Source organism: Diabrotica virgifera, chromosome 6, assembly GCF_917563875.1.
Source record: "Diabrotica virgifera virgifera chromosome 6, PGI_DIABVI_V3a".
In the NCBI taxonomy this organism is placed as follows: domain Eukaryota; kingdom Metazoa; phylum Arthropoda; class Insecta; order Coleoptera; family Chrysomelidae; genus Diabrotica; species Diabrotica virgifera.
Window position 1 is genome coordinate 179679174 of NC_065448.1, and position 21625 is coordinate 179700798.

The following is a 21625-nucleotide window of genomic DNA, read 5'->3' on the forward strand; positions in this document are numbered from 1 at the left end:
TCAACTTTTAAATTCAAATATGCACTATTTTAACATAAATTTAAATATACAGGGTGATTCACGCAAGTGTAGCAAAGTTCATGATCTTTAACTTTAATGAAACTCCCTGTATATTTTTGTTTCTACAAGCTGCTAAACAATCCCATCTCGAAAAATTGTATTATATAGGGTCTATTATTATAAGCAATATAAGGTGAAATTTTAAAATTATGTATAATTTTGTCAAGATATTAAATGCATAAAACTTTGTAATTATTTGGCATACTTTAAATAATGGTATTATTTTTTAAATTAGGTAAATAAAAACATAAATTTTCTAAATTAAGTATCAATACATTGGGTTTTGTATTTAATGTCTTGACGATAAATAATTTCAAAATTTCACCTTGTAATAATCATAATAGACTCTACATAATGAACTCTATTCCTAATAAACTTTTTTGAGATGAGGTGGCTAAGTAGCTTCTAAGAACATAAAAATCTACAGGGTGATTCATTAAAAGTAACGATCATGGACTACGCTACACTTGCGTGAATCACCCTGTATACTTAGATAGAAGTTTATAAAGCGTCTATTTGAATTTTACAGTTGACAGGCCTAAAAATTTTCTAAAATAATGACATAAACAATGTTGTCCTATTTATATGAGGTTTGCATGCTTTATAATTTTAAAATTTCACCCTGTATTATCCATAATACAACCTACGTGATTAGTCCGTTGAAATCAGGTTGTTAAGCAGTTTTTAAAAATATAAAAATATACAGGGTGTTCCATTGAAAATAAAACTTATGAACTCTGCCAGTAATGCAAGAATCACCCTGTTATGTTTAAAAAGTGCACATTTATATATAAAAATCGGTGAGTCTCAGCGATTTTTACAATTTTTTGAAACGAGGAGAGAAATAATACTATTCCATAAATGCATTCCACACCGTATATTTTGTGGAGGAAAAATTTTGATGTTTATTAAATTTTTTATTAGATTTTCCGTTTGTTTTATGTATTTTTTTAAATTCGAAGAAAATGTGATTCAAATCTTCTTTATAGCACTATGGACGTACGTTTGAATTTACGACTTTTAGTTTTACCAGATAGCTAGCATCACAAGCGTATTCAAATTTTATTTTAGTAACGGATGTTATATACCTTCGAGGAAAATAATAGTCTTTTTTAACTTGGGGCTGAAAGCTGTAGTATAATACAATGTTTAGATATAATAGTTGTAGTTGAATTCTTTACTCATAATATATTATACTATTCTGAAAAAACACCAAGAAGACAAGGTGTGGTCTGAATATTATAATTAATTTTAAACGATTCACTTAGAGATGTTAATAAGAAGCCACTTTTTTTATTTCAGCAAGTTGTTATCATTGACAGCTACGCGTAATCTCTCACGTTAGCCCTGAGGCACGCCCAGATAACTGTGGTATTTTTATTGTACTTTTTTATTCAGTTAGGAACTTATTTTATAGGACTGTTTGTATGTTAGGTGGTTTTGACGCAAATGTGGCAACTATAATTGGTTGATTAAATCAATCGACCCATATTACAGTGACTGTAATGGGATTCAATACACAGATAAAAATGTTAATGGAATAACAGTATTAGTAATAAAATTATCTATGGGATATCTAACGAAATCGTACATTGTTATGAAAATTAAAAGAATTATGATATCAAGTTAAAGGCTTATTTTACAAATCCCTGATACGCAAAATATTAAACTGGTCACATGTGCTGATGACACTGTAATACTAACGGTTGGTGAAAAATTCGAAGGCACAACTTGTCACCTCAAAATTGGAGTGAACAAAATAAGCACTTGGAAAATATTAAAGGAAAATCTGCTCATATCGATTTTAATAACAATAAAAAAATATAAAAATTTTTTTTAAGAAACGCTTTTTTTTAGTTACGTGAGACTAAAATTAAAACTATTATAAAAAAATCAACCAAAAAGCAAAAAATAAAAAACAAATCAAACTCGAAGGATTATTCGAAAAAAAAAACTATTAGACAGTTTAAATATTATATAAAAATCTCACATATTCGTTAAAAAATAAAAAAATATAACACATTCGTTACAGAAAAGCGTGGGGCAAAATGCGTTTATTCGTTGAAGACGCGCCCCACGCTTTTCTTTAACGAATGTGTTATATTTTTTCAATTTTTTAACGAATGTGTGAGATTTTTGTATATTTAATCTGTCTAACATTTTTTGTCATATAATCCTTCGAGTTTGATTTTTTTTATTTTTTGCTTTTTAGTTGATTTTTTTATATTTTTAATTTTAGTCACCCGTAACTAATGAAAAGCGGTTCTTAAAAAAATTATTTTTCATAGTTTTTTATTTTTTACTTTTTAGTCTTACACTTTTCAAACATTAAAATATAATATCGTCATGTTTATTAAAATATATGTATAAAACATACAGGGTTGCAAAAAAGTCTGGCAACACGGTAATTTCTCGGAAACCGCTAGAACGATTTTTATGGATTTTGGTGGGTGAGGGTCTTTTAATGGGGCCGATATTATAGTGGCACATTGTTGTCAAATCTTTCGTTTTTCTGGAAATCTAATGAAATTTCTTTATATTTATTGTGTTTTGGATATCTGCATATTTATTTTGTTTTGGAATTCTTAATGGATACTGATTATTTTTCATATGATATTTGCTATACCTAAATGCTATAATTTCGGAGTTATTGTTACATTTATTAAATAAAAAAATTAAACAATATATAAAAATCAATTTTTTCGGCACGGGTACACATTATTTTGTGTTCCTTGGATCATTGTGAACACAAAAGGTCGTTCGTAATGTTCCTCTAAAGTTAATCGTTTCCGAGTTATAAACAATTTAAAACTTAAAAAAATCGAAAAATGACGATATCTATGGGTTCAAAATATCATAGGTTCAAAAACACAAGTAAAAAATATAATTTTGAAACTACGAAGTGCCTAAATTCAAGCTTATCCCTTGTTTTATCGGCTCCCGATCAGCAATTTGGTCTTGTTTCATTTTAAAATATTATTTTTTGGTTGTTAATGCTCATTAATAATTAAAAAAACAATAGTTTAGAATAAAACGTGCCAAAAATTCCTATAGGTATCTGATAGAAGAAGGTTTGATCTTGAATTTAGGTAGTTTCTATTTTCAAAAATTATTTTTTTTTACTAGTCCAGGAACTGAACCTTTTCAGTTCGCAATTTTTACAGAATATATCGATTTGCTTGAAAATTTGAGAATAAGTAGTGGATAGTCCAAGGATTAAAATCTAAATGATGCCGAAAGGCGCTTTTACCATGGGGGTGGTTGTCACCCCTCCTTGGGGGTGAAAATTTTTTATTATATTTTAGCCGCAAAAGTTGATAAAAACTTTCATTTTAAGCAAAAAATGTTCTATACATGTTTTTGATAAAATTAATATTTTTCGATTTATTCGCTATCGAAAGTGTTGGTTTTATATCGAAACAATCAATGTTTTTCGATATTATACACATTTACGATTCACTCAATTTTTGCCGTAGAAAATTTTTTTTCAAACCAAGCTCTTGGGATTTAAATAACGTACAATCTCATATTTAACCTTTTTTTCGTATTTCTGATGCTAATCTTTCTATTCTGAAGAAAATGCAATTTTTACCAAACTACAAAAATTCGTTATTCACTTTTAACTCCAGTTTTTTTAAAACTAATCATTCTAAGCCAGTCAAACTTCTGAAATCTATTACTAGTACATAAATAAAGAAGTATAAATAAGACCAATGACTAAAAACACCGCTAACTTACATTACTAAGCTTTCAATTGGATTTTCCTTTTTTTTTTCAAAAAAATATATTGATTTTTTAGCCGTAACTTTTTTATTTTTTATCCTAGAAAGTTTGTTAAAAAATATTTTGTAGGGCTTTACAAGATCTATAAGGCTATTAATATTAAATCCTTTTAAATCCTAAGTCGCAAAAAGAGGTGACTGTAAAATGGTTGGTAAAGGTGTGTATGAATTTTTTGTGTGAATTTGATGGCCTTGGCCGAGCCAGTTAGCCAGACATTTTGTTATTTTAAAAACAAACAAATTTGATTTTTCAATCAGAGGAATTCTTTCTGTATTTCTAACTCTAAATACATAACAAACTAACATTATTATCTACAATTATTATCTAAATAATACTCTGTTTTGGTTGTTCATTTTTTTTGTAAATTTTTATTTTTTTTGTATTTTTTTGTTGTATTTTTTTGTAGTGTTAATTTTTTTTTATTATTTTTTTTATCATTATTTTTTATAAATTGTTTTTTTTTACTACGCTAAGACGTAAACCCGATTCAACCTCGCGGAGGTTTACATCTTCTTAGTTTTTTTTACTTTGCTTTGCTTTTTCTGTTTGTTTTTTCTTTTTTTGCTTTTCTTTTTCCCTTTTTTTGTTCTTTTCTTTTTTCAATTATAATATACAATAATTACTTAAATCTACAGGGTTTAAAAAAAATAACAACAAAACAAACATGTTTGTTTTGTTTTAACAAACATGCCTGCTTTGTTTTAACTAAATTTCTTAAATACAGGTTGGTAAAGGTGGTTTTTCCATGCTATTACAAGTTTTAATTGTCAATAGCTCACTCAGCTTTTGTTGTAGAAAAAATTTTTGCTCACCACGTTCTTTGAAATTAAATAAGATACAATTTTTGATTGACATATTTTTTCGTATATCTGATGCTAATCTTTCTATTCTGAAGGAAAAGGCATTTTTTACCAAACTACAAAAATTCGTTATTCGCTTTTAACTCCATTTTTTTTTAAATTAATCATTCTAAGTCGCTCAAACCTCTAGAACCTATTAACAATACATACATATAGAAGACCAAATAAGGTCAATGACTAGTTTTAATTAGGATGGTAAGTAGGGGGAAGTTTCCGATCACTTTTTCGCTGAAAGAAATAGGGACTGACATTCTTTTCATAATAAGTCACTTAATTTTTGAGCTAGAGACTATTTTTATTTCTGTAGATATATATTTTTAAATACTTTAAATTTTTTTAAAAGGTACATTTTTGTTAAGCAGTTGTTTTGATAAAACGAAAACTTTTTGAGTTATTAGCAGAAAACTGATTAAAAACATTGATTTTTTCGATATAAAACTAACACTTTCGATAGCGAATAAATCGAAAACTATTCTTTTATCAAAAAAATGTATAGAATGCTTTTTGCTTAGAATGAATGTTTACACCAACTTTTGTGTTCGAAATAAAATAAAAAAATTCCACCCCCGAGATGGGGTGGCAACCACCCCCATGGTAAAAGCGCCTTTCGGCATCATATAGATTTTGATCCTTAAACTATCTACTACTTATTCTCAAATGTTCAAACAAATCGATCTATTCTGTAAAAATTGCAAGGTTTTGTCCTATTTTAAGCTTCATTACTTGGACTATACTTGTGGTTTGAACCTTGAAAATCGTCATTTTTCGTTTTTTTTTCAGTTTTAAATTGTTTATAAATCGAAAATGATTCACATAAGCGAAAAATTATAAAACAACTTTTTTGTTCCCAATGATCCAAAGAACCTAAAATAATGTCTACCCGGGCCGAAAAAATTGATTTTTATAAATTGTTTCAAAATTTTTTTTCTAAATGTAGCTATCAACTCCGAAATTATGGCATTTAGGTATAGAGAATATCATAATCAGTATCCCTTAGGGATGCCAAAACTTAAAAAATATACAGGGTGTTCCATTTGAAATAAGAAAGTTCATTAGATTTCCAGAAAAACGGAAGATTTTACAACAATGTAATTACCACTATAATATCGGCCAAATTAATTGACCCTTACTTACCAAAATCTATAAAAATCGTTCTAGCGGTTTCCGAGAAAATAACGTGTTGCCAGACTTTTTCGCAACCCTGTAATATGATGTACAAACATAAAAAGTAGTCGGAATCGGCAAAAAATTTGAAACATTATTGTTTATTTATGAAGCATAACGTAAACAATTAACATAAAAAGTGAAATTATGTATAGATTTTATAATTAGCTACCATCTGTAAAAAATTCAAGTTTCTTTATTGTAAAAAAAAAACAAAAGAATTTAAGCATTTTCCATTAAAATCGTTTTTTTTTATTTAAACAATGAATAAACATAAAAAAAAATTATTGACTATTCATGTATTGTTCCACGAATGCATGTCTGCAAATTTTCATTCATTTGCATTGAAGAAAAGGCAGTCAAATTAACGTCGAAAAATTTGACACAAATGATTGAATTAAAGCAAAGCGTTTAAAAACAAATAATCACCCAGGTAACCAGGCTAAGAAATAAAATCGTTTCATGCAAAAAAAAAACAAATAAATACCTAGGGCTATTTAAAACTGAATAACTGAAACCGAAATATAAGAAGTTGTATGTGTTATTAGGCCGAAACTCACATCTTACAATCAAAATAGGTATTAGTTTACAATCAAATGCCGTGCAAGTTCGGAAAAACGACACCTGGTTTCATAGCTCGGCAACATTTTTCGCACTTTTAATTATATTAGCCAATCATATTTGTCCTGGTTACTGGACAATTGTCAAGGCCATAGCAAAAAAATTATAAGAAGAAAAAGTAATATTAAGGTTATGTTATTAAAAGGTAAACAATTGTATGTAATAAATAAAATTAATTATTAAATTGCACTACTATGTACAAGCAAAATACAATTAATTAAATTTACTTTTATATCATAATTGCATATCATATCAATATTGTGTAGAAACTTAGAATAATGTTTCTTCTTCATTGACAGTAGATATGAAATATACGTGAAATTGACAATTTCAATTGACAATGAATTATTTAAGAAAGTTGCAAGATTTTTCCGCTTTTCGCGCACGATCGTTTCTCGTATAATCCCCTCCAAGTACTTGCACACGCCGAAAAGTCTAGAGGTTCTACAGATATGGAGCTGTAATAGTAAAACTTACTATGTTTGGCTCCAAAGTGTCCAAAACGTAGTTAACGCTCCGTTATACAGTGCATTCATAAAGTGTGGAAACGGTCTATTCTCATGACTTAATTATTTTCAGAGTTAAAACTCTGACAGGTCGATTTTTTTTTCAATTATAATTTTTTGACGTGTATTCCATAATAGTGACGTCATCGATTTGGGCGTGATGACGTCATCGATGATTTTTTTTAAATGGGAATAGGGGTCGTGTGGTAGCTCATTTGAAAGGTGATTTAATTCTCTATTCAGTAATATAAACATTAACATCACTATTTGTACCGGGTGGCCAAAAAATTTTTTTGAATTAAATTAACTAAATTAACTTAACTACATAATTAGTTAAATTAACTTAACATTTTACTGCTGTCAGAAAAGAGAAAAAAATGTTTATTTGACAAATAAACATTGCTTTTCGCTTAAAATAAATGTTCAAACTTCCAAGAGGTAGGTGTGTAGCAGTTTGACATTTAATTTAAGCGAAAAACAATGTTTATTTATGAAATAGATATTTTTTTTTATATTATGTGGCATCAGTAAAATGGATTTGGAGTTAAATAAATTACGTACATTCTTCTTTTTGCGTCAATTATTTTAATTCAAAAATTTTGTTTTGACCACCCTGTATAAATAGTGATGTTAAAGTTTATATTACTGAATAGAGAATTAAATCACCGTTCAAATGAGCTACCACACGGCCCCTATTTCTATTAAAAAAATCATCGATAACGTTATCAATTCCAAATCGATGACGTCACTATTATCGTCAAAACGACGTCAAAAAAATCGTAATTAAAAAAAAATCGATCTGTTAGATCTTTAACTCTGAAAATAATTAACTCATAAGATAATAGACCATTTCCACACTTTATGAATGCACTGTATATCAGCAACAAAGACATACACTGCGAGGCATATGTTATGTATACTTAAAGAAAAGTATGCTCATTTTCATAGTTGATTTTTTTGTGAACAGATTAATGGACTCTGCTAATTTTTTTATGTTTTAGATTTTTCTTTAGTATTTACACAGTTGTGCAAAGGTTAACTCAAACTTCTCTTTTTTAGATACCTTGAGAGTAAAAATGTTGAAAGAATATTGGAAGAAAAAGATGTTTTTCTTATGTTAAGTTTAAGACACCTTTTTATTTTGTAAACATTTTTCTTTTTGAATGTACCTGATATCTTTAAAGACAAAGAAAGTAGACGTTTTTGTAGTTTAACATGTGTTTTAACCGAAACAAAAGTTTGAGATACCATGTAGGGAGGAAAAGGTACAAACGTGCTTATACATCCATATTCCATATGTTGAAGTCTCATATTTTGTGCACATTATTTTTTTGTTAATTTCTCTGATATCCTTAATAAAAAAGAAACTAGACGGTTTAACTCTTTAATATTTGTTTTAACTGACGACATGCGATAAGTCTTATTATACCACTAAGATGCAATTATTTCCTAGATAGAGTGCAAGAGGAAAATAGTGTTCAAAGAAAAAAATCTGTGTAATGTAGCTTTTGCTATTTAAAGAGCTTACACGTAGACACCAAATCCGTACTTATCCTCAAGGAAATTCCACCCCAAAACATTACAGAACCTCCATTAAACAATCTCGTCTCTCTTATGTTGCGCTGTGCATACCGCTTGCCTGGTCGACAAATAACTCTTATAGGTGTCGATAAGAATTATTTACGTTAAATGCCTTTCTGTTTTGTTTTTAAAGTTTAATTAACTGTTATTTTTTATTGTTAATTTAGTTTTGATTCAATTAAAATACACATTAAAGAGTAAAACCACCTATTTTCTTTTTTTCTAAAGATATCAGGGACATTCAAAAAGCAAAATGTTTGCAAAGCATAAGACTACAATGTAATTGAGATGTATACTCAGATTTTTATACCTCGTCCTGCCTACGGGGTATCTCAAACTTAACATCAGAAAACATTTTTTTCTTCCACCCGGTATAAGTACAAAAAAGAAGTTTGAGTAAACCTTTGCACAATTGTGTAAATACTAAAGAAATATCTAAAATAATAAAAAAAATTATCGGAATCCGTTAATATGTTCACGAAAAAGTCATCTATGAAAATGGGCATAATTTTCTATATCCTTAACTTATCCTTCGCAGTATACATCATCGGGAAATCCGTATAGTAGCAATGCAAGAAGAAATAATTAAATGTTATTGCCAGTGACCCTTTTCAAAAATTACTAAATGCGACATGTGTAACATATGTCGATACCGTGTAATTTCTAGTGTCACCACCGAAGTGGTCAACTCAAGACTTTTCGAGTTATTTATGAGTAAAAGTGTTTATGGTTTAGCAAAAAAAAAATAACATTTTTAGTATATTTTTCGCAAATAGTTCAAAGAGTAAGTATTTGATCGAAAAGAACATTGTTAGCAAAAATGTAGCTCATAAAAAAAATTAAACAAAAATGAAGTATATCGATCAGTAAAAGAAAAGTTGTAGCTCATGAAAAGTTTTTCTTATTCGTCAAGTTTTAAATCCAATATTTCAACGTGAAATAACCAAAAAATAAAATTATTTTCGGAGAAAACTCATTAGAACTTAATTAAGTGTTAAAAAAAAAGCTTTATGCTTATTTTTTGCCAAAGTTTTTAGCGTCAAAACTAAGCCAGTTACGCTCAAAATACAGTTATCAGAAAATCTCCCTTATTTAGCATCCGAAATGAAACTAATAAGTGTAAGTTTGACCTGTTCAAAGTGCTTATTTTTGAAAGGGTTCTAGTTGAAGGAGCTTGAACGAGTCACTAATCACGAATATACGCAAATTTTAAACATCCATAACCAATTTTTGTGTTACAGAAAAACAAAATAAAGCCAAAATATTTATAAAAGCAAAACCTACATTTCTTTGGTCTTTGAGATTTTTCGTATCACTAAAACTTTTTATGTTATTGTGAAAAAAGGCATTTTCCAAAATAGTAAACTTGTTTTAATATGAAACTTTTTTTTTAAATAAGAACTTCGAACCGGTCAAACTTACAGATCATATTATTATAAACAATAAATATTTAAAGTAAATGGTAATAAAGCTCTAACGATAAATTTTATTTGGGGTGCGAAATAGGGCGATTTTTTTTACCAAAAAAGGGGCTAACTTTATTTTGAGCGTAACTCGTATAGTTCTGGCGCTAGAAACTTTTATACAAAATAAATCTTTTTTTTAAACATTTAAACAAAATTTTAATGAGTTTTTTCCGAAAAGTGCTTCATTTTGGTTATTTTAGGTTGAATTATTCGATTTGGGATTGGACGAATAATAATAATTTTTCATGACCTTCAACTGTGCTTTTACTGTGTCGGTAAACCTCATGAATAAGTACACCTTTTTTGTATCTGCTAAGCTAAATTTTTGCTACAAATATTTTTTCGATATCTAATATTTAATTCGATAAAATACTTACTTTAGAGTTATTTTCGAAAAACCCTTCTGAAAACCTGTTTTTTGTTGAAAAATAAACATTGTCACTTGCAAATGACTTGAAAAGTATTAACATAGAGATAAAGAAACTCTTTAGAAAAATAGGTGCTTATAATTAGTCAATTTACACATTTCCTGACTTATTTTAAACGTATGTTTACCCCAAGAAGGGATGTCACCCCCTGAAGTAAAAGCAAACAACGGCATAAATCCAACTTTGAAGTGGACTGTAACTAGAACCTAAATCCAAATTGTCAAGCAAATGCATCCATCGTGACACTGGGAATCTCAACTGTCTTTTAGTTGGTATAGAATCGCCTACTTATTGGTATAGAATAAAATAGAACAAAAATTGCTGAATGATTACATTTGTATTATTCTATGAGATGAAAAACTTTCTTCGTGAACTACTATTAGCGAATATAATATCTACAATTTTATTAATTCGGATGGGCAAAACATATGTATGCGAATAATATAACAACACATTTTTACATATATTAGACGACAAGATGGGCCCCTGACATATTGGGGGCCCCTGACATAAGCTTCGTGCTGCGGGGGCCTCTGTTACGCCTCTGGATAATTATATCGAAATACTTAACATAGGTAAAGATGAAAGAGAAAAACTTTAGATTTAGAAATTTTGTTCCAAAATTCGGCAAATTAAAATTCTCAAATCTTTAAATAATCACGCACAAAGCATTATAGTTTATTGTCGTCACCATTAAAGTTCGAGAGACCGGAAAGGATTAAGTTTCTAGATATGAGATGATTCGCTTGCTGAATACGCCTATTTAGAAATTTACGTTTTTAAATTTAACCACATAACTTAAAATAATTTATAACAGATTTTTACATAATATCAGACCAAAAGATGGGGCCCCTAATCGATTGGGGCCCCCCGCAAGCTTCATGCTGCGGGGGCCTCTGTTACGCCCCTGGTTATTGCATATCGATGGATAGGAAATGTTTACTTAAAAAATATTTTCTACACCTTAATACTTCTCTACTGATTGGGCAACATTGTAAACACCTGACAAAAACTTTGAATAACTAATCGATGAGGTGAAACGGAAATATCCTATATTAAGAAACGATCTGCGGCTAAAGAAAAAAAGGTGTAAAAGAGGATTTTTTTTTAAACTTAAATTTAATCAATGTGTTTCCTAATATAGAATTTGTAATCTAAGTAGAACGTGATAACTCGTAAACTGGCGGTCAAATTGGATTACACCTAGTTTATGTAATTATGAAGTAGAAGTCACGTATCGAGTGCCTAATTTTTTACTACAATGTTTGACCGCACGAGTTTTAATTTTATTTGTCAAGTTCTGCTCTGGTATTTAACTACAATACCGGGAGCGCCAACAATTTAAGAAGTCTCTTTGTTAGCCCGTTACTTACTATTTATGTATAGAAGAAAACAATACAGTATTAGAAACAATTTTTAAATAAAGTAAATGATCACAAATTCCTCTATGCCGGTTAGGTTGGTTCGAAAAAAACTTTTTTTCTTATTTCAGATCGCTATAAATAGTGCGCAAAAGTTGCCATTGGTATAGACTTGAAAAAAGCACTAATTATTATTTTTTTATTAATTTGTCTTCCGGTCGCGCAATGCCATCGAAGTTAGCAAAAATTGTGAAAAATCTTAATTTTTCAAAAATTTTTTTAAACAGGCCAGATGGTTTTAATTGCGTTCCTATACCATGAATTAACTACTAAAAGTATGTAAAATCAATATGAATGCACTTATTATACACTTGTTTCATATCTTCCGGCCGCGCAACGTAATACAAAATTAGTAAAATTAGTAGTTTTTGCAAAATTTCAAAGTTTGACTGACTAGTACAATTTAATCATAGGACTTTTAGAGATGCTATAGTTTAATTCAATTACAATAATATATTTAAAATCCAAGCATCTAAGATACATTTTGATATTCAAGTGGAATTAGGTCGCGCAGCTTCGTCAAAAACAGCAGACTACCGAGAGGCGAGGCGAAAGTGACGAATGCCAGCGAAGCTCGCGCAGCCATAAATAGAGATACATGTGGGAAGACCTCTACAATGGAGTATTTGTCTTCTCCATTACAACAAACTGCCATTCCGCCACCTTTTCCAACACTTAAATGGAAATACAACAGTCACTATAGGATATCCGGACCGATTGGAAAGGCCCTAACTGATTGTGAAAGACTACCAGTTGTTGTTGATTTTAATCGTTGGCATCGCTGAGCGCTGCAATAATGTGGTTCTAATATAGTCTCTGGAACTGTGTCCACACACTTTACTTGAAGTTACGGTCACTAGCTTAACGCATCTTTCTACTGCCTGTGTATGGCATGGCAAAGTATCTATACTCATAACAGTCTTGAAGTCATTGCTCACATACTGTTTTATCTCTTCATTAGTCAATGTTCTTAGCAGTAGAGGGGAGTCAGTGTACTGGTGTTCCATTTGATAATTTCGTAATACGATTTAGCTTCAAAGTTTAAGTTTGGTGGTTTAAAGATTCTGATAGAGTCACTTTCAGATATTGCTTGCTTTTCCTTCATGATACGCCTAAAGCCCAGCTCTCGGATATGGTTTCTGTCATCAGTTACCGTAGCCAAAAGTAAATTTTCGGGATGGGCAAAGTAAGCATTCCGTTGTAAAACGGGATCAACAACTTGAAGAAACTCTACTGGTGAGTACCTTGAATATTCGATAATTTTGTAATCATGTCTATGCCCATCTGTGAATTTGTGGTTTATTTTTGTGGCAAACCACATAGGCATATTATAACATTTGAGAATGAATATGACAATCTCTCTCAGATTTTCAGAAGTGTTGGACACACTGATGTAGAAACGCAAAACTCAGTTTGCAGTAGTAAGCCATCTTGAATGTGACGTTGAGATAGGATCACGTACCCACTTAAAAGTCTTCTGAACAATGTCCTGACTTGATGACTTCTGATATCTCAAGCAAGTACAATTATTGGTGCTTAAGAGTTGATAAGCTTAAGAATACGCTTGTCAACTTTTGGAATCTCACAATCAATAGGATTAAAATCAATAAGTGGTAGTCTTTCACAATCAGGTATGGCCTTTCCAATTGGTCCGGAATATCCTATTGAGCCTGTTGTATTTTCATCTAAATGTTGGAAAAGGTGGTGAAATGGCAGTTAGTTGTAATGGAGAAGACAAATACTCCATTGTAGAGGTATTCCCACATGTATCTTTATTTGTGGCACCGCGCGCTTAGCTGGCATTCGTCACTTTCGCCTCGTCTTTCGGTAGTCTGCTGTTTTTGACGAAGCTGCGCGGCCTAATTCCACTTGAATATCAAAATTTATCTTATATGCTTGGATTTTAAATATATTATCGTAATTAAATTAAACTATACTATCTCTAAAAGTCGTATGATTAAATTGTACCAAAAAGTCAAACTTTGAAATTTTGCAAAAACTACTAATTTTACTCATTTTGTATTATGTTGCGCGACCGGAAGATATAAAACAAATGTATAATAAGTGCATTTATATTGATTTTACATAATTTTAGTAGTTAATTCATGGTATAGGAACGCAATTAAAACCATCTGGCCTGTTAAAAAAAATATATGAAAAATTCAGGTTTTTCACAATTTTTGCTAACTTCGATGGCATTGCGCGACCGGAAGACAAATTAATAATTAGTGCTTTTTTCAAGTCTGTACCAATGGCAACTTTTGCGCACTATAGCGATCTGAAATATAAAAAAAAGTTTTTTTCGAACCACCCTAATGCCGGCACAGAAAAACATTTAGTGCTGTTTCACATTATAAGATATTTGAACGTGCGAGGGATTTCTCGTGCCGTAGTTTTGTCGCACTTGTCCTTTTCACGCAATATGAATAGAGTCGCACGAAGATATTTTGCTGTGTTGTTTGGTATATTATTTTTATTTACACTTTGTGGCTGAGGTAGGTACATGATACGATGTCGGATATGTATCATTACGATGTTTCATTACAAATGGGTATTTTTTGTCCATACTTTTGTCCTAATGTACTGTAATGCGTATTTAATGAATTTGCAATTTCTAGTTTGTCAGTTATTATTTCTTATGCTTTGAATTAAAAGCCTTAATTTGTTTTTATCATCGTTGTTCTACTAAGTTATTAGTGGGATCTGGATTAGCTCATCTAATTAGCTCATACAATCTATGTAATAAACTATTCTAAATAGGAAATAAGCCAGAAATGAACTAAAAAAATGATTTTATTAACGTTTCGACATCCGATTTAGGCATCGAAACATTAATAAAATTATTTTTTTAGTTAAATTGTGGCTTATTTCCCATTTAGACTAGTTTATTATAAAAATTCCTCAAGTAAACAGCTTCACAACAACATTACAGTATATGTTTTTCATGCACAGAATTTAAAAGACCCTCTGCCATCCATTCATTTTTAAATGTTGTTTTCCTTGTTTTAAATGTTGTTTTTAGATGATTTCACATAAGACGTGACCGCCGCCCTACTCTAGTTTTCGCCGAGTTGTTTACCCTATAAAACAAAATAAAATTTCGTAGAATAAAAGGTATATTTTATATCGAGCAAAATCAAATTATAGTGTTGTGTTTACTTTATCGTCGAAGAAAGAGAAATAAGCGGAACCGAATTCATTTGGTCCATCCTATTAACACAGAGAGATATGATTTATATATTTTTATATTTACACATATTGATGGAACACCCTCTATACTCAACGTTAATTGCAACTATGTAAAATTAAGTTTATTATAATATACTTATATTATATAATATACTTATAATATGTATTTATTATAATATAGTTAGCAGTTTTAATTACTGTTGTTATCAGTAACATATATAATTAATTTTGCTGTTGTACTTATAAAATGTGTTTTTTTTTATCACCTAATTCGTGATACGGAAAGCCTACGACAGAATTTATAACATCAAAAGGATTAAAGCAAGGATTTTGCATGTCTCCACTTTATTTAAAACATACCACGAAATACTTTAAAAAGATGGAAACAAAAATGTAGAACAATGGGGATACCACTCACCAACACTAAGATATAAAATATACGCTCAACTTTGCAGACTATCAAGTAATAATGGCTTAAGATTATGACGATTTAAAATATTATATGGCACGAAAATTAATTAAAGGGTATGATATATGGGGCCTAGAAGTAAATGAAAAGTAAACCGAATACTTGTGCATTGGAGGAAAACAAAAAGATCTCATATTAGATGACAAAACCACCATAAAGCACAACTGCGACTACAACTATCTAGGTATTAATATTTCGCACGATGGAACATTAGACACAGTCATAAGAGAGAGAAATACGTCAGGTAGAAAAGCCATCACAATGTAAAATAGCATTTTATGGGACCAATCCATCAGCAAAGAAAATAAAAAGATTATATATATGAAACTATAGTAAAAAGTATCACTCTATATAGGGTGAGGCAGATAACTGGCCTATTAGAAATATCTCGAGAACTAAAGACAACAGAATCATGAAAATTGGAATAAAGGGGTCTTGAAGGATGATCTATTAAATGAAAATATTTTCATCTCTTTGCAACTTCCGGTTATACCGGAAGTTGCTTATAACTTGGTTTTTTTAAATGGGACACCCTGTATATTTTTACATTTTTGGATTGTCTTCGATGTCTTCTTTCTTAAAATATAAGGTTTTGTAATATTATACAGGGTATTTTAAAAGATAATTACGTTTTTTATTAAGTTCGTAGCAATATTCACACCGTGTAGAATTGTAGTAGTTTGACATCTAAAACTCTACTTAAGTTCAAATGATTTTTAATATACTCTACTATTGTTAAGAATCATTAGTATGTCTAAATTTTTAATTTTAGTATACAGGGTTGGTCGAAACTCGGAATGAATATTTTCTGAGTTTTCTTAAATGGAACTCCCTGTATTTTTGTATTGTAGTGAAATGATATTTTATAATACTGTTTTATTTCTTAAGCATTCCCTATACCTAACTGCTTTAATTTGTGAGTTATTGGTGATTCAAGCTAAACATTAATTGCAACAAAAAATACGTAAAATTTTATTAAGTTGGCCGTGAAAATCCCAAATAATTTTTCAGAAATAAATACATATTAATCCAGACTGGTCCTTAAAATTACCAATAATGGTTTAGCTATCGAAATACCTACGTAGTTAAGATTGTTGGTGCGATTAACAATTAAGCACAAATTAAAGCAATTAGGTATAGGGAATGCTTAAGAAATAAAAAAGTACCTTAAAATATCATTTCATTACAATACTAAAATAGAGGGTGTTCCATTTAAGAAAACTCAGAAAATATTCATTCCGAGTTTCGACCAACCCTGTATACTAAAATTAAAAATTTAGCTATACTAATGATTCTTAACAATAGTAGAGTATATTAAAAATCATTTGAACGTAAGTAGAGTTTTAGATGTCAAACTACTACAATTCTACAGGGTGTTAATTTTGCTACGAAATCAATAAAAAAACGTAATTATCTTTTAAAATACCCTGTATAATATTACAAAACCTCATATTTTAAGAAAGAAGACATCGAAGAGAATCCAAAAATGTAAAAATGTACAGGGTGTCCCATTTAAAAAAACGAAGTTATAAGCAACTTCCGGTATAACCGGAAGTTGCAAAGAGATGAAAAAATTTTCATTTAATAGATCATCCTTCAAAACCCCTTTATTCCAATTTTCATGATTCTGGTTCCCTTAATTCTCGAGATATTTCTAATAGGCCAGTTATCTTCCTCACCCTGTACAGCTGTGAGGTATGGCTACTGGAAGAAACAACACTGGCAACGCTGAGAGCAACGGAAATGGATTTTTGGAGAAGAGCAGCAGGAATATCTAGAAGAGAAAGGATTGCCAATGTACGCATTAGAGAAATAATGGAGGTAACGTGGTACGTTAACCCTTAACATTGAACACAACTTCTACGAAACAAAATATAATATAGTTTATATTAGGGTACATATGATCGGCATTGACTACTAGTTAACTATGCATGGTGTGATTTAGTATTGTATATATAAACCGACAAGAAGACGCGACGATTCATTGATATCCATGGTTAGTCATTCGATGAAGAAATAATAAGTACACTAGTCGTGACATTGCTATTATTTACATATAGACCGTTGTTATTGTTAAATGAACACTGTGAAGTTCAAATATAATTTGAAAATGAAGGTATTTTATGATATATCCAATGAATCCCGGACTTAGGGCGCTATAGCTCAGCCACCACACGTATTACCGGTTCATGGCGATCCTGCCAGATCCACTAGATGTATTACCGACTCATGGGAATCAAACGAACTATCTAGGAACAAAACAACTTATCTGGTTCGGACATATATAGAGAATAGATGAACAGCGAATACCAAAGGAAATACTAAAATGGCAACCAGAAGGAAAGAGAAAACGAGAAAAGTAGGAGCGAAGGAATAAACACAGAGCTGAGAGAAAGGGATATAGAAAAGGACCTATGGAACAACCGGATGAAATGGCGATTGGAAGTCGAAAAACGGCGAAGAACATTATAAACCGATATGTAGTAGTAGTAGTAGTGGAAAACTTATAGACCTATCGTATGAAACGCAAGGTCTGGAGAGCTATTATGCATATTGGGTACGTAGGTTTAGCCACCCCTGCTCAAACTTTATAATAATACATATATTAGCTATTATGTGCATGTCATACATGACTTGGATTTAACTGAGGCCCCTGATTCTAATTCATTTCGATGTCGCAATTTAATTTCGACTCCGCCATGACAGATGTAAGTTATAGCGATTCGTATTCATTTCGATATTAGTTCAAACTGGGGATATTAACGTTATCATGTTGACACTGCTCAGAATTTGGGTTGGTCCTCCTGTTTATTGGATTTATTGGCTATGCAACCACCGCAACGTTTGTTGACAGTCTGGGCAAATTATCGAAAAAATGTCATTTTGGGAGAAGTTATTTACCAGCTATTTGATTGCTAAAATCGAATTTTAAGATTGCATAATATATTAGTAATATGGGGCATGACAAGTCCGCAGAAAGTGTGTTGTTTTATTTATAAACAAATTAGCACTCCTAGATCTTCTTTTTTTTTCAAATGGTGCTCTGTAACTCCGTAGATTTTTCCTTTAAACCAAAAACACTCAAATAAAAATTCACCGCAATTTAGTTCTGCACAAAGTTATTTTTTTTTTCGATTTCCTTTAACAAAAATTTTACTCGGAAAATCCGAGTTTTCTCAAAAAAATCTGCAATTTTCAATTAAAATTTTAGGAAAGTAATTATTTATTAATAATTAAATGAATTGGTGACATGACAGATTTTTTATAGTAGATTATATATCAGGAGGCCGGCGACAATCTAACCAATAGTTTAGCAATAATTAAAATGTAAATGAAAAAATTTCAGTCGAAATAATAACCAGAAAGATTATGATACACCAGAATAACTATGATTTTCGTATAAAAAAGTACTACATATACCTATTCAACGTACTTTAGAGAATTGCAATTGGACTATTGGAGCGGTCTCAGGAATGTTATAAAGAAACAATTTTTTGGCTTACAAACAAAAGGAACCCCTCAGAAAATATCAGATTAAATTAAATTAAGTTAACGCTGTTGAAAAGGGCACGGCTTCTTCTTCGAAGAAAAAACAAATCGAATTAAGGGGTTTCAAGTATAACCGGTCAAATTTGACCGGCATTTGCGACAGAGTTATAAACCACAGAATTTCAAACTTTGAACCATTACCTTTTTATTCCGGTCCTCTTTGTACATACAAATTTTCATATCTTCAAGACACTCATAACAAAAAAGATTTATGTCACCAAGTTATTTAATTATTGATAAATAATTACTTCCCTAAAATTATAGTTGAAAATTAAAGATTTCGTTTGGAAAACCCGAATTTTCAGAGGAAATTTCCGCCGAAGGAAATAAAAAAAATATCTATGTGCAGAATTAAATTACTGTGAATTTTTATGTGAATGTTTTTGGTTTAACGTTAAAATCTTCTGAGCTACAGAGCAATAATTGAAAAAAAATCGGAGCGCTATTTTGTTTATAAACCAAATAGCACACTTTCTGCGGACTTTGCATAGCTATATTACCAATATATGAAATCTTAAGATTTGATTTCAACATGTCCAGTAATAAAATAGCTTGTACATAATTTTCCTTGTTTTATATTAATTTTCCCGGATTATTACCTTCCATCTTTCACTGAGTTGATAATTCACGAACATTCTCAATTACTATATTTCTAATTTAATACTATTCTATCTAATTCCTCCAAAACCAGCAAATTTCCATAAAACTCAGCCATATTAATACCTTTTGCTTTAGTTTCCTTGCAAGAAACAAAACACATCTCCTAAACTAAACCTAACGTCGCTTTCGGCCATTCATTCATGTCCGTGTCACAATAATTTCGACTCGAAATTATCATACCAACCACTTTTTTGGAGTCGCTATTAATTTCGATAAGTCGCTATTTTATGACATCATTTCGATAGTTCAACTAAAATCCACAAGGCCCGCACAGTACATTTCAACGTCGCCGTATTGATTGCGACTTGTTTTCAGTCGAAATTTGAATTAGAATCAGGGCCCAGCATCGATTCAGGAACCAGTACAAGATGAAATACATATGAGTATGTGTTTTGATTTCTTAAATATCTTTTTTAGCACACTGCGTATATAAAACAATACGCGTTCAAAAAACCGTGGCCGGTTAAGCAAATTGCTTTTTATGAAATTTGACAAAAATGTGAGTATAGGAACGTACCTATTTATGCAAGATGCATTGTTTCAAGCTCTATTAAGTTTGTGGCATGTATGGCATTGATAAGGCGATATTTTTATGGAATTCATAAAACAACAGTTTAGGATATTAGAAAGGTGTTAACTAAATAATAATTGTAGAGAAACCATTAGCCAAATTAACGGTTGTAGGTTTTTTTTGTAGATAGTGTCACATTTATTGTAGCAAGTGATGCGTCAGTGACATATGGAATTTTAAATAGATATATAGTAGAATATAAAATATAAATGCACACGCATACATGCCACATGCAAGCTTATACACGCCTTCATATATCTTTATCTATTTCACCCCTCGGTCTTTTGGAAGGAGATACTACACACCTTTAAAAATTTTAGCCCCCTGTTAGTTTTAATCTAGCAAATGCAATGTCACTCCTCTGTCTTTTGCACGGAGATATAGTGGAACTTCGATAAGTCGGATTAATCGGGACCGCGACCGATCCGGGTTATCGAAAATTCGCCTTAGCCGGAGAATATGGTAAAAATATATAAAATGCGGTATACTTACAGATCATCATCATTCTCTTTGCCTTATCGCTACGCGGGGTCGGCTTCCCTAATTGCATTTCTCCACACAATTTTATCTTGGGTTATATCAATGTTAATCCCCTTTACCAACATGTCCTGCCTTATCGTCTCCTCCCAGGTCTTCCTCTCCTACTCCTTCCAGGAATCTGCACTTCAGCTATTATTTGTATTGGGTGATTAACGTCTCGACGTTGAACATGACCAAACCATCTTAACCTACACTCTCTCATTTTGGCATCAATTGGTGCCATACCTAATATACTCATTTCTAATTTTATCTTTCTTTGTCACTCCACTCATCCATCTAAGCATTCTCATTTTCGCCACATGCATTCGTTGTTCCTCTTAATTTTTCACTGCCCAACATTCAGTTCCGTACATCATAGCCGGTCTTATGGCTATTTTATAGAATTTTCCCTTCAGCCTCATTGGAATTTTTCTGTCACACACCACACCACTCGCTTCTTTCCACTTCATCCATCCAGCCCTAATTCTACTGCATGCATCTCCATCTATTTCTCAATTACTCTGTAATACCGATCCTAGGTACTTAAAACTATTGCTTTTCACAATCATTTGACCATCCAAAGATACCATTTTATTTGTAGTAACTCCATCTTTAAATGAACATTCCAAATACTCTGTTTTTGTCTTACTAAGTCTTAAACCTTTTTCCTCCAGAGCTTGTCTCCATTGTTCCAGTTTTTGTTCTAAGTCTCTTTCACTATTTCCTATTAACACTACATCATCAGCATACATTAGGCACCATAGAATGCTACCCTGTA